The sequence below is a fragment of the Amblyomma americanum genome, chromosome 1 (genome assembly GCF_052857255.1).
Source record: "Amblyomma americanum isolate KBUSLIRL-KWMA chromosome 1, ASM5285725v1, whole genome shotgun sequence".
Lineage (NCBI taxonomy): Eukaryota > Metazoa > Arthropoda > Arachnida > Ixodida > Ixodidae > Amblyomma > Amblyomma americanum.
Genome location: NC_135497.1, coordinates 146,856,324 through 146,872,762, shown reverse-complemented (window position 1 = coordinate 146,872,762; position 16,439 = coordinate 146,856,324). Strand labels below are relative to the sequence as shown.

General features: G+C 44.5%; 1 pseudogene; it reads right to left on the bottom strand.

Moving 5' to 3' along the window:
- LOC144116381 (uncharacterized) overlaps positions 1-16,439 on the bottom strand; it is a 40,448-nt pseudogene that overhangs the window by 15,688 nt on the left and 8,321 nt on the right.

The following is a 16,439-nucleotide window of genomic DNA, read 5'->3' as shown; positions in this document are numbered from 1 at the left end:
CCCTCAGCGACCAAGTCAGCTCTTTGAACGAGTACTTCTAGCCGCACTCCCGTGTTTCAGCGATGTCATTGTGATGTTTCTGAGTAGAAAGTGTAACTGGGCCAGCGGACACCTCAGTCACCTTGTGAGTAGGCGGCGGCGTCCACTTACAAATTGTGGCAGTATGCGCTTTTCCTTTTCTCAACACCAGCGAAAGGTTTAGACTCCATTGATTTTCAGGAAAGGAAAGGCGCAAACTGGCTCCTCGGTTCTGCGGTTACCTCAATCTCGCATTGAATTAAGTGGTGGTGGTGGTGGTGTCCACCAGCAAAAATCCGTGCTTTTGCGCAATATTCCATTCAGTGCTAAACCGCCAGCCATTTTTTTTTATTCTGGCGGTTGTTTTGGTGTTTTTCGGTTAGAACTGTGATGTACACGGCCTAGTTACAAGCCACAGGTTGTAGCCCTCTGCAACCCTTATCATGCTTAGCTGCTATTTCGATTCGCGCTTTCGTTTCTTTGCCGGATCCAGCATGCGGGGTTCGGACCGAGGTCGTTATCATGAGCCCCCACAAGAGTCTGGTGACAACTGTGCCACAGTCCTTACCTGCAAAAGTGGCAACCCAGGACAAGTGCTACGGCGATCTACCGGGAAACGCAAGCCAGTGCAGCGGTTTCATTTTTAAGAAGAGAGAAGTGTTGCGAACAGCACATCTTTCACGTCGCCCCCCCCCCCCCATTCCTTCTTTTGTGTTTATGTCGATGGCTCGAGCGATAGCCGGTTTCTGCTCTTCTCTCCCTCTTGACCCCTCTCTCTACCTATGCTTAAATATTGGCCTGCGCTGCCAGAATAAACGTTGATTACCCGCTAGCTGTGTCTGCGTCTGCTTGCCTGTGGCTGAGTAGTTGGCGATGTAACAATGGGGAAGCATGCTGTCATGGTGAGAGCCATTGACTGTACTTTGTTTTCAAATGGCCTATCAGCTGCTAAAAAACCTCCAATGCTTTTTGTGGCATAAACGTTGACTGTGATGGTTTTGTCATTCTTGAAGTGGAATTGTGGTCACAATTTAATTCAAGCTGAAGCATAAAATAGCCAATATCCCCTTACTCGGGAACTTTACCCTTCATGCGTTTTTTGCAGTTATGACTATTTTAACAAAACATACCGTGTGCTTTGGCCTTTTTTGGTCAAGTGTGAAGAATTCTTCGTCACCAGTTACAATGCTCTATGAAATTTGGTGACTTTTAACAACTTTTTGAGGGAGTTCTTTGCAAATTGCATTCAAGCATCCTTCTCTTCCTCCATCAAACGCCTTCTCTCTGCAGCCACTACGGTGGCCCGCTGCTTATGACGCTCGGCTGCAGACCCTAAAAACGAGGGTTCGATTCCAGCTGATGCAGACGCACTTTGATGGAGGTAAAATGATAGAGGCACATGTACTGTGTGGTGTCGGTGCAAGTTGAAGAGCCCCAGGTGGTCAAAATTATCGGAATTATGGTGTCCCTCATAGCCTGAGTCGCTTTGGGACATTAAATCCCATTAACCAACCAACCAACATTCTTGCTGCAGTGAGAAGACTTTTTCGTGTACTCAAGTTCTGTGGCGCAGACTAAATAGAGGCCTCTTTTTGTTATCATGATTATTTTTTTAAGCCTTTTGGGGCTGCTTTGTGGGTGTTTATTGCAGTTTTCTTGACCCGGGTAACTGCTTCAAACAAAGCTTGATGTTTACAATCGTCAGTCTCCGAGGTCTTCTTCAATCGTCAGAGGTAATCTCTGACTTGGCAAACCACCTGTCAGTAGTTCTTCGAGCTGGTGCTTCATCACTAAGACAGCATGCAGCTTCATAATGCTTTCAGAACTCAAAAGCCTCATGGCAAATAGTAAAGCATGACCACATGTTCATTGCCATCAGGAAACTGCACAGTAGCAACACTAGCATCATGTTTGTGTGATCAACTACAAACCTACAAAATTCGGGAACAAGCTGCTAGAATATTGGTTCAGAAACACTGATAAATGAGCCATAATATTCTTAGCATCAGAGTGAATGGACCTTTGCAACTTTCCTTGTATGCAAGTGTATTTTCAAGACCTGCATGTTACAAAAAATAAAAAATACTAAGTTGTAATGATGAATGACAAAGGAACAGAAATGTCACTTCATGGAAGTCTGTGAATACTGCAGCTAGACAAAGCCTGGCTGCACAACAGAAGTGATAAAATAAAGCAACAAGAAACATAACAGTGGAGTTCTACAGTATTCTAGGTAGGCACTATGCAAAAGTCTCCCCCAAAGCTATTTAAAATGTTGTATATCAGCAAGCTGTAGCAGCTTGAAGTTTCATTGCTCTTGTCTTCTCTGCATCTTGCTTCTGCTGAAATCGCAGAAATGCACTTCAAAAAAAGCACTACCACATTACATTTATTTTCGAAATGACACTGCCATGATAACCTCATTCTGTCCTTTCACACAATGTGTCATGTGCTTATGGTTCTTGCTGCAAAGCTTGTTCTTTTGTTAAATTGACTGTCTTAAGCATGCGCTAGTTTCCTGATGTTCCAAACAGCTTTGACGCACAGAGGGTTATTTAAGTTTAAAGGAATGATGACAACACTTCTTATTTTATTTGCAATTTCTACAGTCTTGTAACCAGACTATTACAGGGTATTCACACTGATTTCTGGAATGAATAAGACAAGGATCAGGGTATACAATCAACAAAACAATGTTGCAGACACTAAATCCAGGAAATGGTCATGGAAGGCATGCTTTAAATAGCAACATTGTTTGGTTTGGCTTATGGGCGTTTATGAGGGATGCCGTAGTGAAGGGCTCTGGAAATTTCAACCACCTGAGGTTCTTTAACGTGCACTGACATCGCACAGTACACGAGCGTCTAGAATTTTGCCTCCATACAACATTAAGTGCTGTACATGTTAGTAAGTTCATTTCAAGACATAATTGAATCATAAAAGATGTGAATTTATTACTTCTTGCAATTATTGGTACCACTGCAATATATTGGCAATTTTGTGTGATATGGCTGGACAGTTATGTAAAGAAACCTTATGTGGCCTTGAAATTAGGGAAACATTTTACATGAAATTGGCTAGCTGATGGCAGCCAATATATGATTTCAATGTTTCTCAGTATTCTAGCAGCAGACCACTTTGCCTTATCAAGTAATTAAATTGTGGCCGCGGGTTAAAAATTGCATGCACAGCCTTTTCCTCAGCTTTCTAAACAATTTGTGAATTGCAATGTCAGCCCACATTAACAGGTTCACAGCGTCGTGGACACCGGTGGATCTCATCATTTATTCAAGCTGTGCAGCCACAAATACCGGGCCACAGGATGAGGCCATAGGACAAATTTTTCTGTGAGGTAGTCCTTCTTAGGCCTTGCAATAAAATCTGGCTCATATCTTCATCCTTTTACACAGGATGCGTAGCTGCAGAGCATGAATAAATGAAGTGACCCCCCCATGACCTTCAGCGCAGTAAACCGTAAACGTTTTTCCCCCAGGGGAAAATTAATGCAGAAGTGGCTTTCTCTCCCTCCTCATTCCCTTCCCTAAGTGCAGTTTTGGTCCTCACCCTGAGTGAACCAGTTAATGCACTTTCTTTCCTCGTAATCAATTATAACTTATTAACCAATTTGTACAATCCCTGCATAACACAGGAAAGTACCTTTTGATCAAGATATTTATGGCTGTGTCGAGTACATACTGTGCACGTTAACTGTCGTCTCATGTTCATGGGCAGTTCTACAATAATGACATTGGGTCCAACTCCTCTCCCATTACCCATATTGGCTCAGTGTGGGTTAGGTTAGACGCTGGGGCTAACCATTGTAAAAACAATTTGAGGTTATCAAAAATAAGTGTGCAAAAACAGTCCACTGTAGGTGGATAATAATAGTAATAGTTGGATAAAACTCGAGAACAATGCGGGAAGCGCCCCTCAGAGGAGGCCCTCCAGCCGATGGCACGGACCGATTCTCATGACATTGTTTTATCACCTTGGACATGCTAGGGAGACAGAGGGGGTGGCAGATGAAAGGGGATTGATTAACCACGGCTTAATCAGATTAACTGCGGGGTCATGAAAATCAGTCGACACCATTGGCTGGAGAGCCTCGCTTGAGGGGCATCTGCCACTTCGTTCTAGAGTTGTAAAACGACTGTGGGCAAGTTGCTGATAATGATTACGGAATATTATGGCGCAAGGGCATCTATGGCCAAAGAGCGCCATGGCAAAAGATATTTTCGACTTCTCAAGCTGAGGTCAAAGACCCATTTCCCAAGCATTTCATCCTAAATAAGCCGAGCACCAGACCAGGAAAAAGCTTGTACCCATTGTATCACTGGCGGGTACCCAGCGGCACTGGGAATCGAACCCTGCACCTCCCGCATGCGAGGTGGATGCTCCACCACTCGGCCACCGTTGCGGTGACAAGTTGCAGATCTGCAACATTACCTTGAAGGAGGCCATCCAGAATGGCCCCTTTCATTTATAAGTGGACTTTGGCTTTTTTTTTATCTGTAGTAAAATTCTTGTTTCTTATCATGGTTCTTAGGATGTATGTACAACCTTTGTCTGTAAAATTCCAAGACTGAGTCTATTAAGAAAAATGCATTTAACATTGAAATCATTTGTGTAGCACCCCCTTGGAATAGTCTCCCTTACAGTCTATACACAGCTTCCAACGCTTCTTGAGGTCTTAGAAATAGTTGGAGAACGCTTCTTTTGGCAGGGCTATCAGCTCCTTTGTCGTGGCGTCTTGAGTAGCCTGCACGCTTCCCATCCAGCGACCATTTAGGGCTCTCTTCACACGAGGATACAGGAAAAAAATTGCATGGGCGAGCATGCCGGATGGGGAATTACAATAATGCTGTGCTTGGCGAGAAATTTAGCCATGCTGAGAGCAGTGTGCGGACTTGCATTATTGTGCAGAAGGCTAAATTGTCCAGGTGCCCATAAGTCAGGGCAACAGTGTCGCAGTGCATCATGTATGTGTTGGAGCACGCGGATATAAAACTCCTGATTCACCGTCTGCCCTTATGGGACGACTCGTGCTGTATGAGACCTCTGGCATCGAAAAAACTATCAGCATTTTCTTTGTTTTGGTCTTCTGTCGCCGCACCTTTCTCGACGCCGGAGAGCTTGTGGGCTGCCGACACTGCCTCTTTGAGAATTGTATTGAAAACACCATGTTTCGCCTTCAGCAATGACGCTGTTGATGAATGCAGCATCCTTCTCTGCCTCGGAGAGCAAATCAGCGCTCACTGATGCCTGCGTGTCTTTCTTGTCCTGTGTGAGGGAGTGCGGCACAAGTCTGGCATTCAGCCTTCGTTTCCCCAAGTTCTCACTCAAAATTTGGTGACATGTTGTCTTACTAATGTCGAGAGCATCTGATAGCATGCGGACTGTAATGATGCAGTCTTGCTGTACAATTTTTCTGATCTGAGCCACGTTGTTTTCATTCCGTGAGGTTGAAGGGCGCCCCTGTCTTATGTCGTCTTCCAGCGACGTTCTCCCCGAAACGAACCTCTTGTGCCTCTCGAAAACTAGCGCTCTTGATAATGTCTCGTTGCTCTAAGCGTCACGAAGGAGCTCATACGTCTTTGTGGCTGTCATGCCAAGCTTCACACAGAAATTTATGCTTACACGCTGTTCAAGGTGGACGTCCATCTCTCCACATTCACTCACAGTAGAACGCGTAGGCGACTAGTGACAACGTATTTTTCTACATGTAGTGCCATCTAGCCGCTGCCATAGTAATTTACATAAATATCTCAGGTTAGCCTGAAAAGACAGCGCTACACATATGCACCAACATTTGTTTTGAGGAATCATTTCTAGAGAAGAAAATAAAGCAGTCTCGAAACCTTACGGGGAAAGGTTGTATTTCTAACCTTATCTAGAAGTTGCAGTCTAGTAGCTGCATCTATCCTGGGCACAGAGTCGCGCCTTTCCAGTTAGTGCTAGCATCGATGTAATTTAGGCACTGAAAACATACTTTCATTCTCGAGGAGGCTTTTAACATCCACTGATTCAGTAGAAGGGTGGTTCAAAGTAACTACAGAGTTTCCTCTTTAATTGGCAACCATCTCACTGTGCAACTGGCCCCAAGTTCCCATTCTTGTGTACATGTGTTGTAAACTTTTGCTACCAAAAAAATTAGGTGCAGTTTAACTACTGCTGAACCTGGTTAGAGAGCGAAAGCTGTAGTATATCAGGCAAGCAGACGCGGCTTGGCGTCTGTAACGTTGAGTGTGTTCCGCACACTAGGATAGGCAGCATGTCCACCCTGCCACCCTGGAAGGTGGCAGTGGCTTGGCGTCTGTAACGTTGAATGCATTTCGCTCACTGGGTTGGTACCCACCACGGTGGCTCAGTGTTTAAGGTTCTCGTCTACTGAGCTGGAGTACCCCAGTTCGAACCCGACCGCGGCGGCCGCCTTTCAATGGAGCCGAAACGCAACTGAGGGCAATTTAGTCTGCTTACGTGGAAGAATGCGAAGGCATGTGTTTTGAGGGAAGGAAACATTTTTGACGAAAAGAAAGGGCAGATTAGCTCTCAGATCTTGACATCTCGGTGGACACCTCAACCTCGCAAAAGCATGACCTCTAGCTCAAATTTAGCGGTCAAATTTAGCGACAAGTGAAGAGTGGCTTTACCTAGCGTAGTGAAGCTTTCGGTTCAAAATACAAGCGGTCACATAGATGCAGCTGTCACTTTCAACCAGCTTTTCTTCAACTACTCAAGACTGTTCTCAGGCTTAAGCATAGTCCCTGCATAGTCCCATGCATGCTTGAATGACAAAGCACATTTGTATTTTACATTTACATGTCCAAGCAAATGTTCAGTCAACTTCAATCAATCGTTTTGAAAATATTTTGGTAATCATAATTTGTACACATATTAACACATCCTTGTTTCCAGGTCATGCACTTTTCAATAAGCATGGAATTTCAACCAAACTGTCCATGAACTTGTCAAACACTTTTGTGTTCAGTGGCCTATTTTAAGGCAGAAGCCGCACTACTTATATGGGCTTTTGAGACACCGAGCTGCATCTGGTCACCTTGATATCTCAAAAGCCACTGAGCTGCATAGGCGTGGAAGTTCTTGTAGTATACTAATGATATGGTACATTAGCACAGCGCCAGGTGATGCTAAACTATCACGGTGTAGTCTCTTTAGCACAGCATCATTGTGGCGTAAAGTTAAGAACTGCAAAGCATTTCATGCTCACACCTACTTCTGGCAACTAGATGCACTGGCACCCCAGGAACTATGTAGTGTTTTACCCATAGTGAAACCTGATAGCATCTTTTATGCTTTTCAAGAGCAATTCGTCATTCAGATTCAAAACCGCAATTTTTCCACCTCAATAGTATACCCAGGCCTCAAGAAAGCATAATTTTTCAGTTTTCGAAAGGAAAAGACCGGTAGTCAATTTTTTGCACATGTACAAACTTTGTTACAAACCTTCAAAATTGTTAGAAACCCTAAATAAAACAAGTTTATGAAGCTACTATCTGAGGAATTGTAAAATTTTCCAATTTGAAGAAATGCGTAAGGCATGAAATTCAGGAAATAGATTGAGATTAGTACTGGTGGTAAAATCTGTCTGCAAGAGAATGGTGGCGGATATTCTACCATGCTCACTGTTTTGAGGAATATTTGGAAAGCTTAGCCTAGTTACACATCCTGTAGCTAAGAGGTGCATTACTCGGGTTGCACACTCAAGTGCAGACAGCACCCTTTGCATCCTTGCTATGTATTTTTGGTACCAGGAAGTTCAGCTTTCTTGCAGAATTCAAGCCTTGAAAAATTGCTGCGAGCACCTGTTCATGCATATAAATGAATGCACACTATTGAAACTGCATGCCTGTGGCCAGCTCAGGTAGTGAAAAGCATTGCACAGTTAACTGCACATCCTCCTCTAAGAAGCATGTGGCACTACCAGCAGCAACAGTAGCAGGGTTGGCAGAAGCGCAGTAAACTGACCAAGCACACAAGGACATGGCATCAATGCATGCACTTTGCAAGCTGCCTATGTACCAAGCTACAATATTTTGCACAAAGTGACAAAATGAAATAAGATACCTTTTTTGTCAGTTGTGAAACACACAGTCATGACAGTTTGTCTACAAGGCTTTTGGTCTTCACAAAAAAATTTGATCCAGCTTCACAAAATATTGAGCCCTTGAAAGCGGCAAGGTCCTTTCTGCCACCAAACTAAAGTTCAGCAGCACTTGTAACATCTTATGCAATTATGCTGCTCTGTTTATGTTTTTCATGCTGTTAGATGCAAGCACAAAGTGAGGTAATAAATCAACAACTGTTGACTAAAAGTGGCCCATCTTTCACTTGAAACGCTGCTACACATACCCATGCACTCACAGTGCACACAAAGCCACCAATAATTATACATACAGTGCATGCATGATGATGAACCTGTAATACCAACATATAAAGGCAGGCAGCTGTTACAGTCAACACTACAGCAAAATAAGGGTGATTAAATAAAGAAAACAGGAAAGGGCAGATTCAGAATGCTTCGGGTACAAACTGCATATTAAAATGTACACACTCTGCACCAAATGCACACATTAACCCACAACCACAAGTTTCATGTCATAGTCCTGTTACTACATACCAGATATGCTCAACTTGACTAGAAAAAAACTTGCAAGTTCAAGAGGCAGAAGGTCTGCAGTCAATACGTATTGTTGACAATTTTGGTATTCTAAGCCGTTGTACAGCACAGTGCTTTTAAACTATTTTATGAAGATAAATAGAAAAAAAAACGATTCAGCTTGTTCACATATGGGAGAGATGTGGCACATTGAATAACTATGAAATGATGCTGTAAAGAAGCACTTTGAATCTAAAAACAATAAGAAATGGGTATTACATAATAAATCCATCTTGACACCTATTGTAAATTCTGCCTTCTATATCACTAGTTTGTTCGCTTTCAAAGTTCCTGAATAGATCACATATTGAGGTCTACTTTGAACAGTAATGCATTTGAAATGGGTACACGATTGATTCACATAGCAGAAAATGGAAAACTATTGTTGTTGGAAAGGTCACTTTTACTTTCAAGGTCATGTTCACTTTCACACAGTACACTGTACAGAAGCATGTCCTTGCACTCTGCAAACATTTCACAATCAGCTGTTTCAGTGATATCCAAATTCAGTACGCTCAGCGTGCTTATTGAGAGCCTTCATCATGGGATCAGCATCTGCTGCAAGTGTTTCAGGCTCCATCGAATCCTCTAGTTTCACATTCAACTTCATCAGCAACATCTGGATCTTCACTGAGTATTCCACAGTACACATCCTTCTCGTCTTCCAGGTCTTCGTACTCTATGAAATCAGGATTGCAAATACAATTGAAGAAATCCTGTGCACTCTTCCCATCATCTTTAAAGTCAGTTTCACTTTCAGACTTGTGCTCTGCTTGTGCAACTTCTCCTCCAACCTCATTCAACTGCTTGGTGCCATCTAAAGCTACAATATTGACTACTTGCGTCTTGCAACCAGGAGGCATTTCTTTTTCATCGTTGAGCACAACATTGCTCACCAATTCTTCGAGCATTTCCTTGCTTGCTAGAACCACATCATCTGTCTCATGCTTGACAGGCTTCAAAACTGCAGGCTCGAGATCTTTATTGTTCAATTGTAGCTGAGGAGAGCTGGAAGCCGTTGAAGCTGAACATGATCCAGAGGAGGCTGGTGTGGAAGCAGGGCTCGATAATGTGTCATCCTCACCGGCATCATCACAGTCATCAAGTTCAGGGAAATACTTTTCATCTCCATCATCTCGTAACACCAGTGTCCTGGTGCCATCACTGGCAGTACTCCAAATCTCCAACGAATCACATTTCATATAAGCCTGAGGCTTGTAGTGATGCATTGGCTGAAAATGTGTACTGTCCGGTAATCGCAAAAAGTACAGCACAGTCCTGAAGTACCGTGGCGCTGAAGATGATTCACAACAGTCTCACACCGATGGAATGCGTACGGACATTTGCTGCAGATGTACACACGCTTTTCTTCAACAACTACTTCAACAACAGCACTACCATGCAGACTTAGGTGATACTCCAGCGTTGCTTCTTTCTTAAAAGCTGCAGGGCAGTGAATGCAGCGGTGCAACTGGACTCCCATGCTCTGAGAGCCTGCATCCACAAAGGCACGAGTCTCGGCTTTCACCAGAAGTAACATCTGATCAGCAGCAGCTGGAGCAGCAGGAGGGGTGGCAGACTCTGGCTGCTGGCTGCGATCTTGGCTGCGAATCTCAGCTAATGTAAAGCCATTTTGGCGTTCTGCATATTCTGGTGTATGGACAAGAAGGTGCTTGTGCAGATGAGGCTTGTGTTTGGCTCTGTAGTCACATAGGTGACATGGATACAGATGAGCAGAATTGTGGTACGTCTTATGCATGTCCAAGTCAGTGTGGCTTTTGAACATGGCAGGGCATTTGTCACAAAAGTTGCTGAATATCTTCTTGCGTGATGGTGTCTTCAGCTTGTCCTTTAATGCCGAGATCTTGGACCTCTGTGCAGCTGCTGACTCAGGAACACTCTTTTTGGCAACTGCTGGCCTGGGAGGCAGTGCATTAAGATTTTGACGAAATGGCTTCCTACGGTTCAAGTCCAGCGATGGGTTATCTGCTTTGTGGAGCTTCATAGGGCTGGCGAGAACCCCAGTGTTGTTGCATCGGTAGCTACAAAGAACACACTGGAATTTGGCCCCCTTTGATGCAGTATGCATGCGTTCATGAATCTTCACATTAGCCCTGCGCTTGTTGGTCAGGGGACAGAATCGACATTTGAACATACGATGGGCAGTGCCATTCACCATTGTTGTCATTGTCTGGATTCCACCACTATATGGCACCCCGTCCAGTGGCCTCCCATCTGCAGCTCTGTGTATCTTTTGGTGCTGGGCCATCAGGTTGCTGTTGGCTGACGAAAAAAAGAATGAGTTTCCTTGACGTAGTACTTAAGCGCACGCTAAGGACATAGGCATTGGTTTACTCTTCAAAAATGGCTTCCTACGGTTCAAGTCCAGCGATGGGTTATCTGCTTTGTGGAGCTTCATGTGGCTGGCGAGAACCCGTCTTGTTGCATTGGTAGCTACAAAGAACACACTGGAATTCGGCCCCCTTTGATGCAGTATGCATGCGTTCATGAATCTTCACATTAGCCCTGCGCTTGTTGGTCAGGGGACAGAATCGACATTTGAACGTGCGGTGGGCAGTGCCATTCACCATTGTTGTCATTGTCTGGATTCCACCACTTTATGGCACCCCGTCCAGTGGCCTCCCATCTGCAGATCTGTGTATCTTTTGGTGCTGGGCCATCAGGTTGCTGTGGGCTGACTAAAAAAAGAATGAGTTTCCTTGACGTAGTACTTAAGCGCACGCTAAGGACATAGGCATTGGTTTACTCTTCAGTTTCCTGATGGTCGCATACTAGATGCGAAAAATCATAGAAGGGTCAAGATTCCGAACATCAGACACTCAGCGACGTTTCACCGCTGCACATACAGCACTGAACACAAACGCACATAATGAGAAGGCTTAGCTTAACTGTTCTATGCACTGCCCTTGAAGCACAGGATCGGAGCTTCAGAGTTGCGAACCTTTCAATCAACATGGGCCTAGCCTCCGCGAAACACAAAAGAATGCATGCGCGCGACCTGCACGTTCACTGCCCGGAGGAGGAAAGAAAAAAAAAGCAGACACAAAGCTCACTCAGTTTGCGATGCCAACGCAGCCTGAATGCTTATCACTAAGCGCAGAGCCAAAAAGAAAAAGATTGTGCGCAGCTGCCAGCGTATGTAACCACGACTTCTATCTCATCTTGCATCAGACTGCTTTTTCAAAGAATCGCCATGGTTTACGACTCTGACGGTGATGTGACAGGAGAACTTCGTGCACTATGCCAAGAAACATCACTATTGGTTAAGAAGCGCAGCATCTATAGTTATTTACAAGCTGTTAAAAAGCAAATATCGTCTACGTACGTAGAGACACATCAGCGTTCTTGAAAGAGCAGCACATCGCGATAATTCGCGTGTAAACTGCCCTACTCATCGATGAAAAACGGGGACTGGATGATCTTGGATGCAGTCGTCAAAGCCTGCAGTGCTCGCAAGACATAAGCTGAACCGAAGTAAGTGGCCAATTTAAGCGATAATTAGGCTTAGTAGGCCCCTTCAATGCATGGCAAGTGCCCCTAAAACTTGGGAAGATATGCAGAATAATACTTGTCCGAATCATGTTGATGTGAATTCCGAATCGCGCTCTCCCGCGACCGCGCGCCGAAAAGGAAGTGATTACGGAGGGTGCAAGTACCTTTCGGTGCTTGAATATATGCGAAGAACACACAGAAATAAAACCGACTCCACCCCACTTGAGTGTTCAGCTGGAGTCGAAGACTTGTCGCTCACTCATTGGCAGACGCCCCGCAACGAGAGTAAATATACTCTCGCTAGCAAAGCTGCAGGGTTACATATGGACGCCTGTTGAGCGGTTGAGCTGCCGAAGCGTCGGTCGTAGTCAGTCACGATTTATTGTGTTGCGCACATGATTAATATCTGAAGTGAAAATAAACTAAATAACTGCTCATGATGACTCACTTCCAGAGCATGCGTTGTTACTTCAATCGCAGCATTGATGATCTTCTAAGTACTACATTAAAGAAATAGGAAGCTGCATGTAATAGCTGTTGCCGGTTGTTGTTGTTGTTGCTTTGTTGACATGGCACATACCCACGACGGGGGATTGGCTAGGGTTCAGTGGGGAGACCCCATAGAATAGGGTAAACCGGTGTCAAGCTAAGTATTCGCAAACTTGATGCAATGCAAAACCCCTGGCACTCGTGCCAAAAAAGAGCAGGAGGGGAACCGACAAAGTGAGACTCAACTTCATAATGGGAATATCTAGGTGTGCTCTCCTCTGATGTGCAAACCTCCAGCAAGAGAGTAGGAAATACTCCAATGTCTCGACTTCACCACAAGCCGCACAAAGGTATGTGGGACTGAACCCGCATCTACATAAGTAAAGATTTAAACGGGCAGTCCTGCACTGCATGAGTGTCATCGCTATCTCACACTGCCGGGTTTTACACGCACGAGCACTTCATGGGTACATGAGATGTTTGTAGTCAACAGTAGAGAGTAAGGGATCATTGTATGTGGCAGTTATAAACTGAAAACGCTGAAACCGAGTCGTACTGAAAAGTACAAGATTAGGGATGCTACAGGCAACTGGTGCATTTAGAGCTGATTTTGCCAAAAAGTCTGCTGCTTCATTTTGTAAAATACCACAGTGGCCTGGTATCCAAACAAAGCGCACCTCTTTCACCCATCCAGGAATAAAAAACTTCCGTGAGCGTCTCAAAAAAGCATTTCGTGTGGACTCCAGCGCCAACAAAACAGAGAGACAATCTGAGAGGAATATCACCTGAGAAACAGTTGTGGGAATTTTCAAAGCGGCCTGCCCAAGAGCCATAAACTCTGCTAGAAATATGGTTTTGTAATTTGTGACTCTTAACTGAAAAGCTCCACGAGAGAGACTGAAAAAATACCTACCCCTGCCTTCAGGTCGGCCCCAGACGCATCTGTAGCAATCACAGTATGTTGCGGGTAATGGAAAAGGTGATCAAAGAGGAGTCCAGTTAATGTCCTTGCAGGCAGATGCTTCGCATTAGGTGGGAAAATATAATCAAAAGCAATATCCACAGAGGACGCTGCCCAACCAACTCTGCATACAAAATTGAGATCCACACCAATGTTGGATAAAAGGTTCTGAGTAAATACAACTTGAGGTAGGCGGAACCTTCGCCAATGAGGAGTGAGAAAGAGGGCTGGGTGCGAGATGAAAATTGGTGTAGCCACACCAGGAGCCGACTCAGATGCCCGCGAAAAAGTCCCGAGAGAAAACGGGAGTTCAGGTCGGGAATACGAGCCTCCAAGTGCAGAACTGCGGTGAAAACTGATTGAGGGAGACCTAGGCAGAGACGCGGTGCGCACCTTTCTAACAGCAGCAACGAATGAAGCTTATATTTAGAGGAGCCAGAAAAAAGTATGCAGCCAAATTCCGAAATAGGTCTGACATAGGCTTTGTGGAGAAGTACAAGCATGTCCCGGTGCATGCCAAATTTCCTATTATTCGTAGCAGCCTACCTAGTGCATGCTCACCTTTCTCAACGTTAGTCTTGATGTGGGGCCGCCAATCCATACTGGCATCATGAATGACGCCTAGATACCTCAACGATTCTACCTGAGGTATGCTGTCCGAGCGATAATGTAGCGATATATATAGAGGCATGTTGGTTTTAAAAACCAGTACGCTACTTTTGTGCACATTTAATACCAAATTTAATGTATCCAGCCAAACCACGAGCGCATTGAGGTAATCCTGGAGAGAACGATATAGGGCATGAACGTCTGCTGCAGAAGCAAAGAAGGCTATGTCGTCTGCATAAACATATACTGTAACATCAGCATAACATATACTGTAACATCAGGGTGTACTGGAATGCCGCACATCAGCAGGTTGAATAGAAGTGGCGAAGGTACAGAACCTTGTGGCATGCCTCTGGTTTGGGCATAGGTGTCTGAGGTGAAGGAACCGTCAGAGCAAAAGAACTGCCGTTCTGTTAAAAATTCGTGGATCCATGCATAAATGTAGTACGGTGGGTGTAATAATGCCAATTTAGAGAGAAGGATCGAATATTTAACACTGTCGTACGCTTTATTAATGTCAAGCATCACTAATGCTGATACTTCTTTCTTGCGCATAGCAAGGCGGAGTCTGCTGTCTAAATCGATATGGGTAGACCAAATGGAGCATCCGCTGCGAAAGCCAATCTGGGCAGAGCTCAATGCGTTCACTACTGAAACATGCGCTCATTGATGGCTGTGCACAATTCTTTCTATGAGCTTTACCAAATTGGATGTTAGAACTATCGGCCGAATGTTATCAATATGGAAGCCTTTCTTTTAATCTTTTAAGAGCAATATTATTTTTGCCACCTTCGAGGAGTGAAGCAACCATGCAGTTTCCAATGATGTATTGAACAAATTGAGGAGGTCCTGAGTGAAGTCTTGCACTAAGATTTTCAACATACCGACTGTAACACCATCCCAAACCGGAGCTGAGGATTGCATTAAAGAAACTGCAGTTGTTAACTGTCTGACTTGTCAACCACAACATAGTCTGAGCAGGGGTAGGGGGCGAACAGAGGGACTCTATGCTGCTGCTGAAAATGTGAAGCAAGCCCTTGAGCAATTCGCTCTAACTCACCTTTCACCTCGTATGGAGAGAGCACCACCGAGCTGGTTAACTGCATGGCTGAGGAGTTCAGATTCCGTTCCATAAAATGGTACAAAGCCTTCCTATTTTTTGGGTTTGACAAATATGTGTTCAAATTTTGATTGTAGTCATCCTTTGCCTTTGCTATGGCTCCTTTAAATTAGGCTGAGAAAAATTTGTAGTTGATCCAATTTTCCGGGCTCTGATTATGTGAAAGGGTCCTCCACGCTGCTTTCCTACGACGGAAAGCTGTCTCACAAGCGTCATTCCACCATGGGGATGGTGATTTATTGCAAATAGCAGAACGCACAGTAAACTGGGAGTTCTCCATAGCCTTCAAAACTGAAGAAAACACTTGCTGAGCCCTGTCGGCCCTACATGAACAAGGGTCAGATGTAAGGGAGGCGCACAACGATGATTTGTAGGCTGCAAGATTAACTAATTTTCGGGCGGAACCGTGATCTTGGAGGGGGCTCACCAATATGGTGAAAGTAATTGGCAGATGATCACTAGATGTGCTACAGTCGATTGGGGACCATGCCCCTATACCTACTCCTCTTGCTGCCAAGGACAGATCGAGAACTGAGCGCGAGTGTCTGCGGATGAAGGTTATGGCCCGAGGATTGCAACACCACACATCATTTGCTGACATCCATGCCCATAACATATGTCCATGTAAATCAGTATAGGAACCCCAGACGACGTGATGTGAGTTGAAGTCCCTAGCAATGATTACCCTGCTAGAGTTTGCAAGTAAGCTGTCTAGGTGGTCTGTTCTGCATACTCCATTTGGAAAATACACGTTTGCGACTGTGACAGTAGAGCAGTGCGGCAAAGTGAGATCTACGGCTAGAAACTCGCAATCAGAATGCATTACTTTTTTAGTTATTAATGCCCAATGACAATTTTGATGAAATCAGGGTTACCAACCCGCCACCCCTACCATTTATGCGTTCCGCATGAAAAACACGAAACCTGTCTAAAGAAAGTGACTCAAAAATGGGAGAGCCAAGTTTCTTGCAAGAGTACAATATCTGGGTTATGAGAAGATAGAAGAATTTTTAAATCAGGAAGAGAAGAGGCAATAGAGCGGCAATTCCATT